Source organism: Marmota marmota, unplaced genomic scaffold (assembly GCF_001458135.2).
Source record: "Marmota marmota marmota unplaced genomic scaffold, marMar, whole genome shotgun sequence".
NCBI classification, from domain to species: domain Eukaryota; kingdom Metazoa; phylum Chordata; class Mammalia; order Rodentia; family Sciuridae; genus Marmota; species Marmota marmota.
In genome coordinates, this window is record NW_026000283.1 from 5,705,596 (window position 1) to 5,727,250 (window position 21,655).

Here is a 21,655-nt window from a genome sequence, read left to right on the forward strand (position 1 = left end):
ATAAACAAAATATAGTATATTCAGATAATGGAATATTATTTGGCCACAAAAAAGAATGAAGTTTTGATATGTGCTATAACATGAATGAATCTGCAAGTGATTATTCTAAGTAAAAGAAAACAGATACAGAAGAGGATCATATGATCCCATTCATGTGAAAAGTTCTGAAAAGGCAAGCCTAAAGAGTCAGAAAATAGATGAACGATTGCCAGGGGCTGGAGGTTGGAACAGGGACTACAAATGAGCTCAAGGGATGTTTTAGGGCTGGCATTAATATTGCATTATTGGTTTATGGTTTTGTTGCAAAACTCAATACATTAAAATTATTAAATTGTAGATTTTAAATGGGTGAATTTTAATGGCATGCTGATTATATCTTAAAGGTGTAATGGATTGTAAGCATCAAGTAATATATACTTAACAAATAGTAGCTTTTTATCATTGTTGAAACAATCATGGAAGGTTTCCTGAAGGAACTGAATTTTTTTAATGATAGGTGATGGGTAGAGTTTGGGTGGATAATGAGGAAATGGGGATAAGAAGAACAAATGATAGGAAAATAATATGACCTCAAGTGAGAAATAAGGATAATGTTAATTTGTGTTGCTATAGAACTTACTAAAGTAGGTAGTCTGTACTAAGGGATGTTGGGAATATTGGGAGATAATAAATTGTTGGAATCAGACCTGAGACTAGAAAAGTACTAATAGGACATAGTTGACATGTTGCCATTGATGATTAGGTAGAAATTAAGATGTTTGAGTGATATATGCCTCAGTGATAGAGTTAAAAAATGTATCCTGTGGAGGAGTAATGGTGCTAGGAATAGAGCTATTCTGACTGAAGATGGAAGTCAATAATCCAAATCATTTAGAGTCCAAGTTTGGAAGAACTTGGGTAGTAGGATGTGATGTGCTGTATTATGGCAGGTACCCAAGCAGTAATTTATGTAAGATCAATTTTACATCTGAACAAGCAGGCTAAAAGGGCCAGCATGAGGAGGAAAAGCCCAGAAGGTCCAGCTTGGGTGTCTGTCAGGTAAATATAGTATTGTGGAGCCATGTATGTGAAAAGAATGGTGATACCACTGGCTATCTTTTTTTCTGATGGTTGGTGGAATCATAAGCTCTGACTAAGCTGCCTTCCAGTCTTATGAGTTATTTAAGTAAACAGCCCTGTCAACATTATGCCCTCCGGCTTTTGAAAAAAATTCAGTGAGGTCAATGGGAGAAATGTCTCTGAATGTGTTCTCGAAGTTGTGTAGAATTTTCAAGATTTCCCACCCAACTTGAAGCAAATATTTACAGTGCTTAATCTAAGTGATGTGATAAGATCATGACCTTTTCAGAAACACCTTTGATGTCAATCCTAATTCTGCTAAATTCTATCTGACAGGGTAAGAATGAAACATTATAAGCTAGTTTGTCAAGCATCTCAGTAATCTGTTGTGGCAATAATCTGCTCTAACTCAGCCCTGTAGTGATGGGGCCTAGTGAATAATGTAGCTTGACTTGGAAGGAACTTATTAAGTGTTTGACCATTGATAAATGAAGGGAAAATGCACTAGGTAGACCTTGAAGTGATAAACTGGACAGGAACCTTGGCAGACATTAGTGCCTCCTGCCTACTATCATACCATGATTTATTTTGAAAATGATGACTGCTCATTTTCTTACCCACATCCCCATAATGCCACAGGAAAACCAGTGTTGACAATCAACAGACACAGTAATGAAAAATATTGCAGGTTACTCCTATTTTGAGTTTTAATCACCATTGTAAAAGTGAAAAATGCTCATAAAGGATTAGCCTTGTAGAAAACCCATTTTTCCTTAGATAACTTTTCTGATGTATAAATTTAAAAACTATGCTATCATTTTTTGATAATATAAGCATAAAAGATCAAGAAAATTGAAATTGCATTTTTATTTTTTCAGGTACACTTTATGATTGGCCATAACGGCAAAGTAAGTATGTGATATTTTTGAGTTGATCATCCATTAAGTTTTAGAATGCTTTTAATCTCTTCTCCATCAATGTATCCTATTTCCCCAAAGATCACAGACACTACAGTTCACAAACTGAAAAAAAAATGGGATTATTGTGTCTTTATTGCTTTTCTTAAGATTTTCATAAATTATCAGGTTTCTTTCTTTCTGGTAAAATTTACTTCTATGTCCACATAGATTATTAAGTGCTTAGGGGATTGGCAACATGCATCATGCTGATTTTCCTTTCTTCTGCTTTTGTGCTTCAATGTGATACACAATGTTTGATATGAAATATGTGCTATTTTATAAATTAGCAAATCATAAATTCCTATTGAGACTTGTTTACCACGAGTATCCTTTTTTTGTCCAGGTTAAATTTTATCTTTTAATCTTTGAAGCCTCTTTTTAAAGATAGCCTCTCAATATAAATAACAAGGCAAATGGATAAGATCTCCCTCTGAAACAACAAAAAAGACTATACACAATATTGTTATGTGAACAAAACATAGCTTTCATCGTGTTCAAACCCAAATAAAGTAAAAAACCAAGGGGCCATGGCAAATTCCAAAAGGTTTAACAATTGCAATTCTTCCCTTGAACTTCTGAAGATTTCCTGTTCACTACAGCCCTCAAAACTTGTAATACTTCTGGGTGTGGTGGAGCATGCCTATAATCCCAGGGGCAATAGGCTGAAGAGGAGGATGGCACGTTCAAGGCCAGCCTCAGGAACTTAGTGAGGTCCTAAGCAACTCAGCGAGACCCTGTCTCAAATTAAAATAAACAAAAAGGCTTGGGATGTATTTCAGTGGTAAAGTGTCCCTGGGTTCAATCCCTAATCCAAATAAATAAAAAAAAAAATAAAACAGAACTCATAATACTACAAAAAAAAATACCCCTTAATACTACGATCCTAAACCTTACCTCATGATAGTCCCTGTGTGAGCAATTCATTTACCAAGAATTACAATTTTTAAAAAATAAAGTGAGAAGTTATTAGTTTGATAACACAAAGCAGCCTTTCATGTCTTGATCCCCAACAGGTACTCTTATAAATTACTGACAAATTACAGTAAATGGCAATTCATGTACTGCTGCCACTGATAGATAAATCTATGCCATATTATTCTGGCTTTTATTGTCTCTTAAAACATCGTCAGATTGATTTTAGAGTAGCAAGGATATAAAATAAATACACAAGATACCTTTCCAATAAAGGAGAGGAAAACCAGCCTTCTTTGTGCCTGAGAATTCTACAATCAAAAGGGAATAACATTTCTGAGTACTTCTTGTTTCAGTACAAAAATTGTGTATCTGTTTCCTACTTGAGTATACAGAATACAGAGCCAATTTGTTGTATAAGAAAAAACACAGGATCCAGAAAAACTCAATATTTTCATCCAACAATTGTCCTAACAAGGTATATGATCTTAAACATGGCATCTAAGTTCCCTGTGCCTTAGTTTCTACCTCTGTGAAATTAGATGGTTGAATTTGATGACCTTCAATATCACTTTTAGTTCTAATATCCTCTAGTTTAAGAGGATAAATGCAGGGCTGGACCTGTAGCTCAGTGGCAGAGCGCTTGCCTAGCATGTGTGAGGCACAGGATTTGATCCTTAGTATCACATAAAAAAATAAAATAAAATAAAAATAAAGGAATGTTGTTCATCTACAACTACAAAAATATTTTTAAGAAAAATATGATAAATGCCCACAACCCTCTATGTACCATACAGATAATTATGAATATAATTTATGTGGCTTGACAGCAATGCATGAGTACAGAGATAACAAGTTTTTGAAGATCAAAAGAAGGAATGTGGCTACTGAGGCAGATTAATATAGTAACTAATATTTGTGTTAATACACTCAAATATTATTCATTCAAAAATATTTATGAATACCTGAGTGTCATATCAGTGGTAGGTATTGAGGTGAAGATGAAATATTCTTTTTTTCTTCACACATAGGAGTGTATGACCTGGACACTCTTGGATCTGTAAAATAGAAAAGTCTTGATTAATACTTAGGGAAGGGGATATTAATTGAGACTTTTTAAAATTAAGTGGCACATTTTTTTTCAGTCTTTGTGGTTGAAATGTTTTATAAAACTGTAGTCTATTTTGGACTAGGGTTGTGGCTCAGTGGTAGAGTGCTTGCCTAGCAGGAGTGAGGCACTGGGTTCAGTCATCAGCATCACACAAAAATAAAATAAAGGCATGTGTCCACCTACAACTAAATTTTTTTTAAATGTAGTCTATTTTATTATCTTAATGAGTACAGTTTAGTGAACATAATTGGATTTTACTTTAGTTTTTGGAATATTTTTTCAGGGTCTCAAATTCATTATTCCCAAATCAGTTTTTGTTGTGCTGTACAAGTAGATTGAAATGAATCTCTTCTGTCAGTAGATCACTTCTTGGGAGATTAATTTGTTTTTCTTTCAGTAAATCCAAGATATCTTCTTGCTTAGTCACGATGTTTCTTTTTCTCATAAAAGTTGAGTATAGCAGCCAGACACGGTGGCACACATCTGTGATCCCAGCGCCTCAGGAGGCTGAGACAGGAGGATAGAGAGTTCAAAGCCAGCCTCAGCAACTTAGCAGGGCCCTTAAGCAACTCAGCAAGACCCTGTGTGTAAATAAAATACAAAATAGGGCTGGGGACGTGGCTCAGTGGTCAAGTGCCCCTGAGCTCAATCACTGGTACAAAAAAAAAATGAGTATAACACATGAAATACAGTGTTTCATTAGTTGAGCTTCAGTTAATTAAGATTTTGCTGTATGTAAGATCTTAATTAGTATCATAGAGATTTGATTTCTTTTTTAGGAAGTATTATGCTCAGTTTTGAATGTGAGAATTGGCTAGGAACATCCACTAGCTACATGATGGTATTTAGAAGAGACCAACCAGTAAGGTGGAGGTGAAGCATTTAATATGAATAATAGTGAAATGAGGTTAAATTATGTGGTGAAGAAAAATGATGAAAGGGAAATAATATCTATTTGACAAGCTCTTTTGTAGAAGAATGAATAGAATGCCCAGTTTGGAAAGGACCAAAAAGTTTATCTGGTCTAATTTTTCTCATTTCATGGATATTCACAGATTATTTGAATACCTTCTTTTACGGACTAGGAATATCTAGAGAACTTCTAGAGCAGCCATTTCATTCATGACTTCCCTAGTTAGCCTATTTCATATGGAGCTCAAGTCTGTCAAATAGTTTGAGATATAAGGGTACATCTAACTCCTTTCCACACCATAACCCTTTAGATATTTAGATATTTGATCTCTTTTGTTCTAGTTTTTAAATTCCTGAATCTTGTCCAGAAAGTAGAGCTAGTACCAAGATTACTCTCCTGCTCAAAAACTACTTTCTGTAGCCCAAAAGATAATGTGAAAATCTTTTATCATGGCATTTAAAGCTCTGCCTGCCTTTGACCTTGATTTTCATTATTTCTCCCATGGAAGCTACAATCCACCTACCCTGAACCTTTCTTTTTCATTAGTAAGTCATTCATTTTGCCTTCATTCATGCTTTGCTGATGTTATTTCTTCTTCTCTAATACCCTGCTTTTCCTTCTGAGACTAGTGAACTTTTAAGTAATTAAATCTTTAAGGCCCTGGTCAAATGTTCTATCTTTTGTTAAATTTTCATAGAGTTTTCTCCAAACTTATTTCCTCCACACAGAAAAAAATTCCCAATGTTTCTTTACCCCCCCCCTTTTTGGTACCAGGGATTGAACTCAGGGTCACTCAACCACTGAGCCACATCCCTACCCCTATTTTGTATTTTATTTAGAAACAGGGTCTCACTGAGTTGCTTAGGGCCTCACCTTTGCTGAGGCTGGCTTTGAAATCAAGATTCTTCTGCCTCAATCTCCTGAGGCCCTGGGATTACAGGTGTGCACCACCATGCCAAGTGTTTCCTTAACTCTTGATTATTATGGCCCATGCCTCTATTAAATCATTTCCAATATTTTATCACATTTCATTTTTGTCTGTTAGCCCAGATAGAAGGCGAACTCTTGATTTTCAATACCAAATTTGGTTTATATTTTCCCCTAAATTTAACATATTTGAAAAAGTTAATATAGGAATGATATATATATAATAATACCTTATTCATTGGTCATAAACTCTGTTCATCAATTTCATGGGAGGTTACCTACCTTTACCTGTCTGAAAAGTAATGACCTTTTAAATCTTTCCATCCATAACTTCATTTATTATACTTCCATCATATGCCTTTCTTCTTAGCATTCGTCTTTCCAGGTTGAAGAAACATAAATTCTTTTTTTCTGTTCCTTATTTCACTATTTTTTCCTGGAATTTTTCCTTATCTATGAAGGAACAGGACCTTAAGCAGATCTAATTGGGGAGCAAGTGGCAACTGGTAGCATCATTCATTCCATGTGAAAAATCCTAGACTTTATCATACCACCATTTCTACTTCTTTTCATTCTGGCCTGCTTTTCCCAGAACAGTTTATAATTCTCACTGAATCACATAACTGTTGTGATTATTTCCAAGTCAGTGGTTTATTATTGATTTGTATTTCTTTGCTCAAAAATGCAAATCAGAGAGTGTTTTACATAAACTATGTGCATTTCAGTGTATGATACTAGAATGTTAGTTCTTACTTTTGCTTTGAACATGTGTCTTTCACAGCATTTCAGGTCAATTCTGAATTAACTTTTTACTGGGATTTTAGAAAATTATAGGATGTTTCAGAGCCAACTCTTATTCTTACAAGAAAAGGAAGGGAAGCGTCAGAAGGAGAGTATAAAGGGTTGAGTTGTATCTGAAGTAATTTCTTTAGGTAAAAGTTTGAAAATAAAAACAACCCCATTCTGAAACAAAAAGTAAAACCAAGAAGCAATCCCTGGGCTGGGGTTGTAGCTTAGTGATAGAACATGTGCTTAGCATGTGTGAGGCACTGGCTTCAATTTTCAGCACCACATATAAATGAATGAATGAATGAATAAAAGCTCCATTGACAACTAAAAAATATTTTTAAAAATCTAACAAAAAGAAGCAATCAGCTACAGAAGCCACTCCATATGGTAGCAGCAGTAAGAAAGTTATGTGTACTATCTAGTTCAGCTACGATAGAAGTTTGCCTGCCTCACCAATATTCTTTTTGAGTTTTCTCTTTGATAACTGAATTTGAGTTACTAAAAGCCCAGAAAGGTGACATAATAGTTCAATGAAACCCCAAAAAATGATGAGCAGAGATTAATTAAAAAAAAATAGATGGGAGCAATAGGAAAAAGTTTCATTACTAAACCATATACTCACCCTCCCCATCAACAAAGAGCATTTCAAATTCTTTCCCTTGGAGTTTCTGGTGAAATTTCCCTTACCCAAAAGGCTCCAGTATAATAAAGTAAAATCTATTTGAGCACCAATGTTATTTTGGGTGTAAATGGTCTAAAATGCTTGGGAAGCTACTCTTATCATTGGATTTTTGTTAAGATTGGATTTTTCCCAAGATGACTTGATGTAGAATCTAAGGAAAATTAACCCTTTCCTTGGGAGTGTTGAAACAAAAGCGACCTGTTAATATTTGTTGTTCATCTCTGCAAACCAATATTCTCATATGGTAAAAAGTGAGTAGTGATTCTTTGAGCTACTATTTCTGTTTCTGAGAAAAACTGCATTTGAAAGTCATTGAAAATGAAGCATTTGAAGCATTTCAGCCTTAAATCCTATGTGTATAAATAGTATACCTTTGGGAATTTCACTTTTGTCATATGCCAAGTATTTTTGCCTTTAAATAAATGACACATTTTGCCTCAAGTATGTAAATTGAATAAAAAATCAGAAGGTGCCATTATAATTTGAAGAATCCTTGCTTGGGGAAGGTCAGAATAGGAGGTCCTAGGCTTCCACTTTCTCTGTAGTCCTCTAGGGCCTTCTTTCCTAAGCATTGAATTGTGGCCAACTTTTTAAAAACTATTTTTTTTATTTGTAGTTGGTCACAATACCTTTATTTTATTTATTTTTATGTGGTGCTGAGGATCAAACACAGTGCCTCACATGTGCTAGGCAAGCACTCTACCACTGAGCCACAACCTCTGCCCTGTGGGCACTTTTGTATGATCTGGCATTTATCATATAAGGAGGCAGTTGATTAAAGAATGACTGTGAAATCCCACCAAATTGAGATAATGTTTATAAAAACGCACCTAAGTTGAAACAAACTAAGCGAATAGCAAATAAGAAAAATTGAGAAACAATTAAGACTGGAAATAAAGCTGTATTAGCCAGAATCGCTGAACTTAAAGTTTTTAGCTTCCTTTGAACTGAATATATAGTATGGAAATATTTCATACAGTTTAATTCATTAAATGAAATGATAGTTGATTTCATGCTTTTACTATTGCCTTATAAAACATTCTTTTAAAATTAGCACAATATTGACATAATTAAAATACATTTTCAACCTGAAAGTGACCTTGGTGACCATTTAATCTTTTGCATATGAAAAAAATTGAGACACAGAAAATGAACTAATAGCATTCTTACATAACCTTGATATTCTCTCAGTTCACTGAACTTCCTAATACTGCATTATGGGTCCCCTATGCAGTCTACTCTTCAGGGATTGTATTGAAGGGAATAACAATGAAGGGAATTAAAAATCGCTACTAAGTCTCTGCTTCTATTCATAGACATAAGTAGCTAGGTTCAGACTCATAGTTTTGGGAGAGGGACTCCAAGCTGCAAACTAGTAGGAGATGGAATTGAAGAAGTAGTCCCAGACCATCTGAGTTTCAGAAAGAAGCTGACCCAGACAGAAGTTGTCCATGGAATATCCTTAATTTTGTGGCAATCCTGTGTTTCTTGGTTCCCAGCTCCTGACCAGCTGTCGTTTATCTGACAGCTTCTTATAAGTTTACCCTCTTTTAAACATATACTTAGGCTTAAAAGAATCCATAGAAGTAAGTCATCTATTCCTCTTGCTTGAATCCTTGACTATCTTGACAAATAGCCATTGAATTTATGCAAGGATAACACAACTTCATGCTATTCAACTATCATAGTCACTCTCTTCTGTCCACATTGTTTGGTCTTTTGAAGACAAAAAGCCCACAATTAAACAAAAGATTCAGGTCTGGTTTTCACAACAAAAATCAGATCAAGAATCCATTTTTTTCTTTCTAGATTCTACATTTCCATTCATACATCTTATGTTCATATCACCCTCATCATCTTGCTATCTCATCGTGCTTACAGTCTCTATACACAGATATTTTAAATCAGTTTTTACCACCATGTATTTATATAATATAGATATTTTTAATGTAAATGCAAGACTCTAAATATCTGTTGTTGAAATTACAACAAATTATATTTGGATCATAGTTCCATTCCGACATGAATTTGGAGTGTCATTATTATGTCATACAATAGGTTAGATGCTCTACTAGTTCTGTTATCTACAAACTTTACTTCCTCATCTATGGCATGGATGAAAATGTTAAGTGGATCAAGGGAAATCAGATCACTAAAGACAAATTAATTGCCTATCTTGGAATGGCTGTTCATTTAATTATGTGTCAGCCTAATTTTACCATCCTTAATCCCATCTGTATATTCTTTTTTAAATATTATTTTAGTTGTCGATGGACCTTTATCTTATTCATTTATTTATATTTGGTGCTGAAACTGAACCCAGTGCCTCACACATGTGAGGTTCAAATCTCAGCACTGCATATAAATAAATAAATAAATAAATACCCATCAACTAAAAATAATAATAAAAAAGTAAGCATTTTTTTTAAAAAATCATCCAATAGTACATCATGAAGGACTTTGCAAAATGCCTTATGCAGTATGAAACATATCTACCCATCTCCCTGCCCTGTTAATTTAATCAGTCTGTACAAAAGGGAAGCAAATTAGTCTGTCAAGGCATATTCAGATTATGCCTATGTTAGTTTATGGTGCTGGTTGCTTCCTACTCTCAGAGCTAAATCAATATTCTTAGAAATCTTTCAAAAGGCCCAGAAACATGAATTTTTAACATTCTACTTCATGGTGGATCCCAGTCTTCAATTTATTCTTATTAATGATCCTGTTATTCTGTCTAGTCCAAAAATAAATCTCTTTGACAGAAAAGACAGATGCAAAATAGGGGTTATCCACTTATTGATTGTAAGATTTGTTTGACAACTATCATCATTACATCATTGACTTTAGAAGTGCTCTTATTCACTCATTTTTAATTTAGTCCTAGATGTATCTAGAAAAGCCTCCACCCTTGCCTTTTTTGGGCAATATCCATATCTTTTATAATTTGTAATAGGTTTAACTAGTTTAACTAGTCAGGTTATATGCAATTATTTTTATCTTTTAACATCACCTTTTAAAAACAGTTCTCAGTTACAGCTATATCTTAATCCTAATATAATTTTCCCCTTTATCTCCTGTCAGTGTTACTAGGATAATGATGACGATAATTATGGAGATGTCAATGACAACAACAAAAGTATTATAATAGATAACACCTATTAAACACTTACAGTGTGCCAGGAACTATACAAAGTGTTTTTATCATATTAATTCTTTAATTTTTTATAAAATTCATTGAAATAAATTCTATTATTATCTCCATCTTGTATATAAGCATAATAAGACATAAAGAGGTCAAATAACTTGTCCAAAATCTCATGGTTAGTTAGTGTCAGAGCTGGAAGCCCTGCATTCTGATTTGATAGCCTGGGATCTAAACCTTTCACTGTATTGCTTGAGGACACAGGTTAGACACTGAACATTTGAATTGTTAAGAAAATCATGTTGCAGTCTCAGAATATCTCACAGGGAAACTTGTAGAGTATGCAGAATTCATTTTTTTGGCATGCCTCCCTTCTGCTTCTGCACATTTAACTACGTTCACTGCTGCTTGCTGCCAACCTCAGGGTTTCCTCTACTTGTAGGCTATCTTAGCTTTTCAGCTGAACTGTAAGTTTCTAGAACATATTTTTCTTATAGATATTCATTTGTCTCCCACATACCATAGGCCACCACAATACTAAACACAGGGCATATGTGATATCCTTGTGAAACGAAATAAGTGACAAACTTTGCAATTCATTCCTATAGGAGGGGTGTGTGTGTGTGTGTGTGTGTGTGTATGTGTGTGTGTGCATGAACATTTACAAGCTCAAATGCATTCGAAGAACTGTGCATGGTGAGGGAAAACATGGTACCTACCATAGAACAAGTACTCTGTGTCTGGTAAATGAGTAAATGAATGAGGAGAGGGAGGGAAGGAGGGAGCGGGAGAGAGAGAGAGAGAGAGAGAGAGAGAGAGAGAGAGAGAAAGAGAAAGAAAGTTTTCCTGAAATAAAGTCAATACAATTGTCCTCATGCCTTATTTCTACAAAACATATACTCTTTTGAACCATTAACTATTAGATGCATTGCCCTGGTTGTTTTGCAGCTCTGAGTCATAGTAATTGTGCTAGAAATTTTCAACATTATTTCATTAGAAGTTCAATTAAAATATGAGTATGGATCTGTGTGAGATACATATCCATGGGATATTTCTGGTTCCTGGGACCTCCCTCCAATGCTAAAATCTGCTGTACTCAGGTACCTCATATAAAATGACACAGTATTTGCAAATAACTGGTATACATCAACACATACATTCTAAATTATCTCTAGATTACTTATAATAACTAAAGCAGTGACAATGCTATGTAAATAGTTGCTATGCTGTATTATTTAGGAAATAATGATGAGGGAAAAAGTCTATATATGTTTGATACAGATGCAAATTTTGGAGGAATTTTTTTTTGTACCTGAAGATTGTGGAGTTGTGTGTATATATGTGTGTGTGTGTGTGTGTGTGTGTGTCTGTGTAAATACATGTACACATATGTGTATATATATGTGTGTATATGTATCCAAAGATAGGTATAGATATTATATTTCATAGGTTTTTTGTTTGGGTAAACAGACTGACTCTGGTATCTTTCATCTGGGTGAATATGTTTTATTATTTTAGTATCTGGGTAAATCTTGAGGTACAAATTGACTCAGACCTATTCAAATTTAATATCAGACTTTAGACAAATCCTTTCATAACAAAAAATAAATGGAGAACATATGATGGCTTAGGTCTTTTATATATAATTATATGGTTCCCAGAGGGGAGTTATAATTGAATTATAAGCTGCCTCATGGAGTATTCTAGCTGGTGTTTAGAGAACCACAAAGCAGAGCTGAACAATTTTTTTTCACCAGCTAGAACGTGAACAAGACACCCTATAATTCAATTATAACTAGCCTCCAGGAACCATATAATTATATTATAAAGTAGTTTGAGGAAACTAGGAAACTGAATGTTTTTCAACACATTGTATATGTTTTAGATGATAATTTAATAATTTTACTTTACCTCTCCCCTTTCCTAGCCACATAGGCTTGGGGATACCTTTGTGACCTTATTCTCTTTTACTGTTCAAAACTTTCAGAACAAATTATCATCCTAGGAGGTCCTTAGATCATTCTCCTTTCACTGTAGTCTGTCTGTACATGCATACTCTCAAACTCTTTGGTCACCAGTTTTCTCAACTATCAAATAATTAGATTAGATTTAGATGATCTGTAAAGTACTTCCTAACACCAACACTCATTGAATCTTGTATTAGTCAGGGTTCTTCAGAGAAACGGAGCCAATGAACTGTGCAGTTATAGATAATATTATAGATATAGATATACAGGGAGAGAGAGAGAACATCAGTCTGAAGAATTGGCTTATGCAGAGATGGGGCTGGCAAGTCTAAAATCTGCAGAGTAGGCTGACAGACTGGAGACCAAAGGAAGAGTTAATATTGCAGTGTGAATCTGAAGCCAATCTGGAGGCAAAATTCTTTGCCTGATTGGATGAAGCCCACCAGTATTATGGAGGTTAATATCTACTGACATAAATGTTGGCCACATCTATAATATTTCTTCACAGCAATATTGAGACTAGTGTATGACCAGAAGGTAGGTAGGTACTAGGACTTAGCCAAGTTTATGTAAAAAAATTAATAATTATAAGTCCATACAGTGAAAGAATGTGGAATTACTCAGGTCCATTTTTCCAGATGAGGATTATCTTTTAGGGATGTGAATAAAAATCATGAAGGTGAAGCTTTAACTTTGAAACTTTGTTATGTTATCATCAATACATTACAATGAAAGGGGTTTTTATTTTTAATAAATTGGTCTTAAGAAATCATTTCAGAATAATTATTGTACTTTATGGGATGAGGTGTTGCTCAATTCTAAAATTGAAAATGAAGCCAATTAAAACCTTTTAAAAAGCTTTCCAAAAATGAAAATGATGTATTTAAATTTATTTTCTATTGAAAACTTCTTCAAACTTTCCATTTCCTAAGTTGACTGATGGCATAGTAAGTCTACAGAGAAAACCCACCTTATCTAATTTTCCACCATCTTACTATCTTACATATATTTTCTCTGAGCAATTAATAGTTATCATGGCTATATTAATTTTTTAAAACTTTAAACTAGTTTATATTAAAAAGTAATGCATACATAGGTATATGAATGCTCATAACAGCATTATTCATAATAGCCAAAAAGTAGAAACAAAGCAAATGCCCATCAACTGATAAATGGATAAGCAAAATGTGGCATATACTTACAATGGAATATTATTTAGCCAGAGAAGAAATGAAGTTATGATACATGCTACAACATGTGTTGACCTTGAAAACCTTGTACCCAGTGATATATGTCAGACATAAAATGCCATATATTATATAATTTCAGATATATGAAGTATCAAGAATGTAAAATAAGCTTGGCATAGAAAGCCAAATATCTCATGATCTCATTCAATGCAGAATCTAAGAGTTGATCTCATAAAAATTGAGGGTAGATTGGTGGATACTTGAGGCTGAGACAGTTAGGGAGGATTGGGGGAAATGTTGGTCAAATGATACAAAATTATGGTTAGATATGAGGTATAAATTTAAGAGATCTATTATTGTACAGTTGTGACTATAGTTAACACTATATTGTATTCTTAAAAAATGCTAAGAGACTGAGTGTGAAGTGTTCTCACCACAAAATGTTAGTTAGCTATGTGAGGTAATGCATATGTTACTTAGCCAGATTTAACCATTCCGTAAGGCATATAGACTTTAATACATCATGCATTTATATGATAAATACATATAGTTTAACTGTCAATTTAAACAAGAATAGGTAATGAAATTGACCGAATTATACTGCATGCACGTATGAATATGTAACAACAAATCCCAGTATTTTTTTCCATATGAAAAGGAATAGAAGGGAGGAAAATAGGTAAATCCATAATCCAGAAATTATATTACTGGTTGTGAGGGTAGGACATTAGGGGAAGAGCAAGAAATGAGATATACTAATTGATACATGTTTCCTTTTGAGATAATAAAAATGTTTTAAATTTGATTATGGTTGTAGTTGCACAATTCTGTGAATATACAAAAAATTGAATCTTACTCTTTAAATGATTGAATTCTATAGTATGTGAAATATATCCAAATAAAGTATTTAAAGTAACATATGCATAGGAAAAGATTCAAATAACATTGAAGAGTATATATTGGAAAATTAAAGTCTCCATGTCACTACCACCCCAATTTGTACTCACGACACCTGATCCCACTGATTACTAGGAACCACTGTCAGTATTTCATACTTTTCCCCAAACACTTAAGTCTTCTGATTTTTTCACCCTTGTAATGTTTCGGAAACTTCCTGTATGAACATATAAACATCTTTAGCATTCTTATAAACAGCTGTGTAGTATTCCTTTATGTGGATGCATTAAAATCTTTATAAACATTTTCCTCCTGAGGAATTCTTTGTTTTTAAGAGTGCTTGCAAAAATGCTGCATGTACATGCTTTGATTTTTTTCCAAGAAGGTGCAAAAATGTATCTATAGGAAAAATTGTTACACATAAAATTGTCTTATCCAAAGAAATGTACATTTTAGATTTTGATCAATATTGCTACCTTGTTCTATACAATACTGGGACCAATTGATTCTCTCACTGAATGTACTTGAAACTAAATTGTTTCTCCAAATTAATATTGGATATTATCAAATTTTTTAAACATTGTTGAAAGGATGGGTAAAAACACTTTCACATTTTAGTTTTTAAATATACTTTTGATTATGAATGAAATTAAACATTTATTTTTATATGCATTTTTATGTCAAATTATAGCATGCTTTTGTTCACACTCCTGTTGAATCATTGGTCTTTTTATATTGAATCATAAGACCTCTTCAAGCCTTAAGAAATTTATTAGCCCTTTGTCTATTAGAGAAGCTGCCAAAATTCCCTACTTTTCATTTGTCTTTATATTGTGTTTATGGTACTTTTGGGGTGGGTACTTTTTGAGGTATTCATTCTGTTGCTTTCAAATGAATTATAGTACACAATGGAACATACTGTTCAAACCAAAGTCACAGTTTATATGACTATTTTTTAGTAAGTCTATGAAGGCCCTACTAGAGGAAACTTTGAAATTACCAGTGGTGTCAATGTTTCACTACACAGACCCTTATCCTCCCTTAATTTTCATCCTGAAGTTTCCTCTTAGATAAAGGTAATTTTTGTTGTTTATTTTTTAATTTGTAACAGATTGATCAATAAAAGCATGATAACATTGAACAGATTTTGGATCTTTTTTTTCCTTTGCCAGGGCATTCTCACTTCACTCAATGTAACAGCTGTCACAGTGCTTACATTATTAGCTAATTTAACTCTATTACTCCTTTCTCATACCACAGAAGGGTCTTTACAACACATAATTTTAACATGAAGATGAAATGACATATAAAATGGTTTAATGTAGAAAACGCAATTATAAACATAAAAGACCTGACAACAGGATATTAGCTATTAGGACTAATTTTCATTTCTTTTCCTTCCCTCATTCCTTCCTTTTCCTTTCTTTCCTTCCTAATTTCTACTTTCATTTTTCCTTCCATTTGTCCTTCTCTGCTGCAGTCTGGCTGGGCACAAAATAACCGAGCCACCACAAAGCCTTGTAGGTTCCAACAGCAACTCTTTATTCCCGAACTCTCACCGGCACTCTACACGCACGTTCTGGGAAAATTACACTCCCTCCACCGGGCTCTGCATACCAATTCTCTCAGAACCTCGTGAGAACTCAATGGGAACTCAAGGAGCGGTCGCCTGAGGCAGCAGGATACGCCCTATTCCCAGCAGGATCCACCCTAAACCTGGAACCACCCTAATCCCCTGAGCAGGGTCACCTTTCAATTAAAAATGCCATGTCATTCCTACTTGGCTATGGCTCTCAGCATCGCAGCAGCCCGGCTGGCTGGGCAAAATAACCAGGGGGTGATGAGGAACTTGCGTAGATACAGCAGGAGTGGGAGCCATTTATTGTAGGACAACAGAGGTATTTATACATTCCACACAGCTTATCTAATTAACATAAACTAAATACAGCAGTCAACCAATAAGGAATCTCCACACTTAATGGCTCGCTGGAGTTACTTCACAAACCACTCCCTCTGGCGAAATGCCAGGCGCCATCCAGACTTGTTTACAGACTCTAACACTTCTCTTCTTCTTTGTTATCACGAAAGCAATATATACTCACTACAAAATATGTATGTGTACATGTGTACATATAGTTATATCATTACAGTGTATATAATGTAATATTAAAGGCTCCCTTACTTACCCCCCAACTCTCAGTTCACTACAGAAGGTGTAAGGTTTCTTTATGCATATTTTTGAAATTTTCTATGGGAATGCAAATGTGCATACTGTAATATATTATATTGCAAGAATATATGCATACAAATGAGTGTGATTTCCACTAGGAATAATCACGTAAGAATAATTATCTCAGAATGTACACTGATTTCAATGCTATCTTTACTAACAATTTTCTTGGGACTTTTTTGTGGTATTACTTTTAGATCTTGGGAATTGCCATTAAATATTTTTACTAGGAGGATTTTTTTTCAAGGATGGAAGTGATCTTTGGGAACACTAAACACAATTTAGAACCAAGTGTGTTGAATATATGTATTCGATATATGTAGTATAACTTCTGATCAAAACCACTAGAATATAAATTCTGATTGTGTTAAGCAACTCATAAACAAACATTACAGATACTCATCAACGAGTAATTCCAAAAATGTTTTGAACAATGACAGCATTGTTTGTATGTTTATAGCATCACAAGGTGACTCACTCAATTAAGGAACTGGAGTTCATTTGAATGTGTGAATTTTGCTGTGCTAGTTTTTGGATGTCAGAATCCTGCTGTTCTGGTTACAAAATTCACCTTAGTTCCCCTCCCTAAAGAGCCTAAGAAGCATCATTCTAGGTCAGCAATATGGTGCATCCAGCACAGACTTTGGCTTCTGACAGTATCCCTGAGGGGTATAATGACAATCTTAGAGATGAGGAAGAGCCCCTGGATTTTTCCAGAGGTCTTTAATTACCCATTATGCAATGGCTCCCCACCCACTCTCTCTTTTTCTTATCAATGAAAATTCTGAAAAAGTATTTGTTTCTGGAGCAGCTATATTGTTTTAATTCAACTTCACCTAATTTCTTATCTTTTCAGAGAAGATACACATCTTAAGACATTTTCTATCACCATTCTCATTATTCACATTGAGACACTTTTTTAAAAGCTTTTCAAAACTGTCACTTAATAAAATTATTATAATGTCCTAATGTTCTAAGAATTCCTTGCTTTCTTAAAGTCAGCCTCTATTTTCGTTAGTTTTAATGGCCAGTGTAGAAGTTTACAATTTAAATTAATGAAGAGCCCAGTAATAATCTGATAAATATTGCCTAGTTTAGATAAGATTGTGGCAAATAATTGTTTTTTAAAATTTTTGTAATATATGCAAATGCTAGGTACAAAAAATAGGAAAAACATTACAGTATGATTTGTAAAGAGGATTTGTGATATTGTGTGTAGAGCATAAAAGAAATCTTAAAAAGCTATTCAGAAAAAGTGAACGTTTATTTTTAAACATGATAGGATAGATATGAGGAGGCCGATGTTTCAGACTCTTAGTAGTTCTGAAAATAGTCCCTGATTTCCAAAACGAAGAGTGGTGCTCTAAAATAAAGCAGCAGTGCATGTTTCCTTCCATATTTTTTCATAAAAGACATGATATGGCAACCAAATGTTGATTAACTTTTGTTTTAAATACATAATTATTCAAGTCTATAATGAAGACTTTTGTCAGGCGACTTGAGCTTCTTGTCATTTATGATACCCATGATCCTTTGCACTGATTTGTTCCTTTTTTGAAATGTGGCTTGTCGCTGCAAAGCGATAGGCAAACTGTGGGTAGGAATGTCTTCAAATGATTTTATTGAATTCATATTTACAAAAATGCCGTTCCTTTCTTTACAGAATATGTATTGAATATCTACTGTGTGCAAGACACTGGTAGCAATTGGGAATATAGAAATGAAGAAGGTGTCATCTGTCCTTGAGAAGCTTCTAACCTAAGCATACAGTTGAAGTAGAGATGTGGTAATCAGGGCAAAAACATATAAAATATGCTGGGAAAGAAATATCTCATGGTATTGACTGGATATTCCAAAGGCTTTCTCAATCTCTTCTTTCATTAGAAGAATAAGTAAAGGCAATCCCAATTTTGAATCCCTAACCTTGCCACTTGCTAGTTGCAAAACCTGGTGCAAGTTAAATCAAATTGTTTTTGCCTCAGTTAGCTCTTTGTAAAATAGGAATAATTATATATCGAGATTGATGGAGGATTGTAATTTATACATATACTATGATTAGTTTTTGTGAATAATCAATAAACGACAGCTATAATGATGCTTATTTATACATAATTTGCTTATGTGAATTGCATAATATGTGACTTAGGGGTTTTTTTTTTTTGCCTTTTTGGAAACAAGATTTTTACAATTTAAAAAGTGACAGACATTGGAGAAGAAAATGACTGTATTTTCTCAGAGCATTATGAGCACTTGTAGAATACACCAAGCATGCTTTTATGGTGATACATTTTGTATCTGTCCAGCATGGCATGCATATTATGCTTTCCTTAAACACAATAATTTCACTTGCCACTTAACTTCTGTCTCACACATTTTCCCTTCATATTTCCCTTGTAAGGGTCATGCCAGGAATGGCAGTGCACAGAAAAATGGTACCCTCTCCTCTTCTACATGTCTCCTTTCTATTCTCTGATATCTTCCCTGTCAAATTGAAGCCTTAAAATTGGACTCTCTTTATGACATCAAAAGCCAGCATTGAATAAAGAAACAAAAATACTTCAACCTGACTTATTGTAGAAACTCACTTCTCTTTATGTTTTCTTCTTTCTGTCCTTCAGGTTGCTGCTTCCATGCTTTCTCTACTTAATGTTGAAATGATTAGTCATTTGAAAAAAAATCAGCTGAGTTAGTTGGCCACTTGCAGACAGAATTTTTAGCTGACTGAACTTTCAGAACTTTTTGATTTTATGATATACTTAACTGTGTCTCTCTAGTGAAAGATAATATTTGCCCCGGGGCAGGAGTGTCAACTTAATCACATTTTTTGGTTAACTGAACGTAAACCCTAAATTCAATTTTAGTTTTCAGTAATTAAAAGTCTAGTAGTACTTTTAATTCTTAAGTTCACTAAAGGATTGGAGAGCATATCACATACTTTATGATAAGAAACATGTGTCTATCATGGGTCAACTATTGCGATTCTTAACTGAGTGAACTGATGTTTTCTCCTTTCATCATCAAGAAGAAGGGGTACTGGGGTTGTGGCTCAGTGGTAGAGTGCTTGATTAGCATGTGTGAGGCACTGGATTTGATCCTCAGCACCATACATAAATAAATAAAATAAAGGTTCATCCACAAGTAAAAAAAAGAAAAGAAAAGAAAAACCTTTAAAAAAGAAAGAAGGAGGGTCATGGTACAAACAGAAACTTGCTGTAGAAATTTGATGAATGTTAGGAATATAAACAGAAAGGATAGGGTAAATACTTTTGAGCATCTACCATATGCTGCTTACCATGCAAACAACTATGGACAGAGCAATGATATTGATAAGACCCATTATCTGCCTTCATGGAATTTAAGGAGACATAGCTATAAAATTAAAATTGTGATAGTATACTAAAGAATAACTATCAGGTGCTATGAGAAAATATACAAGTGACCTTAAATATAGTCTGATGGGCAGGAAAGGCTTCCCTAAGTAAGTACCATTTATGATGAAAGGTGAAAGGAGGGCAGGCAATAGGCTACATTCAAAGAAGATGGGATAATTATTGGTTGCATTAGAACAGTAATTTTCAACTGAGGGGCGATTTTTCCCTTACAGTGCACATTTTTATATTCCTGGAGACATGTTTGATTGTCACAGCATGGGAAGAGGTGCCACCAGAATCCAATAAATAGAAATCAGGGATCTGCTTAACCTATTGCTCCTCTAACAAAGGGACCCCCCCAAACAAAAATTTTTTACCCCAAATGTCAAGAGTGCAGAAGTTGAGAAACTGCATTAGATTACAGAAGAAAAGAGGAAGGTCATTGTCCTGAGGGAAAGTAGAGAAATAGTACAAAAAATATATGAGATTATTTCATCAAACCTTATTGAATACCAATTATGTCCTAGATGTGTGTTGTGGGCAAACATCATTCCATTCTTTTTTTAAATATTTTTTAGTTGTAGTTGGACAAAATACCTTTATTTTATTTATTTATTTTTATGTGGTGCTGAAGATTGAACCCAGCACATTGCACATGGTAGGTGATCACTCTACCACTGAACCCCAACCCCAGCCCCATCACTCTATTATTTTTTTTATTTCAAAACTACTGAATTGACTTTTATTCATGCTTTCAAGGATTTTTTTCTTAAATATTTCCATTAACTTACATGCTTACTTTTTTAGAGAGAAGAGAGAGAATTTTTTATTTATTTTTCAATTTTCAGTGGACACAACATCTTTATTTTATTTTTTTATGTGCCCAGCACCCCGAGCATGCCAGGGGAGTGCGTTAACGCTTGAGCCACATCCCCAGCTCTACATGTTTACTGTTAAGGCCATCCCATGGATATCATCCACTCTTAACACAATATCCTTCTGAGGCTATTGTTTTTTATTTTTTTATTCTAATTTGTTATATATGACAGCAGTATGCATTATGGTTCATATTATACATATAGAGCATAATTTTTCATATCTCCGCCCTTCATGTCTTTATACCTGTACTTAGGGTAGTGACATCCATTTCATTCCACCATCTTCTCTACCCACATGCCTCCTCCCTTCTCCTCCCACCCCTTTGTCCTATCTAGAGTTCCTCTAATCCTCCCATTCTCCTCCTCCCAACCCCACTATGAATCAGCCTCCTTACATCAGAGAAAACATTCAACATTTTTTTTTAATTTTTTATTGTTGGTTATTCAAAACATTACATAGTTCTTGATATATCATATTTCAACCTTTGATTCAAGTGGGTTATGAGCTCCCATTTTTACCCCATATACAGATTGCAGAATCACATCAGTTACACATCCATTGATTTACATATTGCCATACTAGTGTCTGTTGTGTTCTACTGCCTTTCCTATCCTCCACTATCCCCCC

The 21,655-nt window shown here is 34.2% G+C and overlaps 1 protein-coding gene across 4 annotated transcripts in view; it reads left to right on the forward strand.

Annotated features, from left to right (window-relative positions):
- Tenm1 (teneurin transmembrane protein 1) overlaps window positions 1-21,655 on the forward strand; it is a 796,988-nt gene that overhangs the window by 123,877 nt on the left and 651,456 nt on the right. For 2 of the 4 annotated variants that reach the window (XM_015498499.2, XM_048797132.1), the window contains exon 3: window positions 1,938-1,967. The exons of the other annotated variants lie outside the window; for them this stretch is intronic. The gene's annotated coding sequence lies outside the window, so the exon portion shown is untranslated. The remainder of the gene's footprint in view (window positions 1-1,937; window positions 1,968-21,655) is intronic. 4 annotated transcript variants of the gene reach the window in all.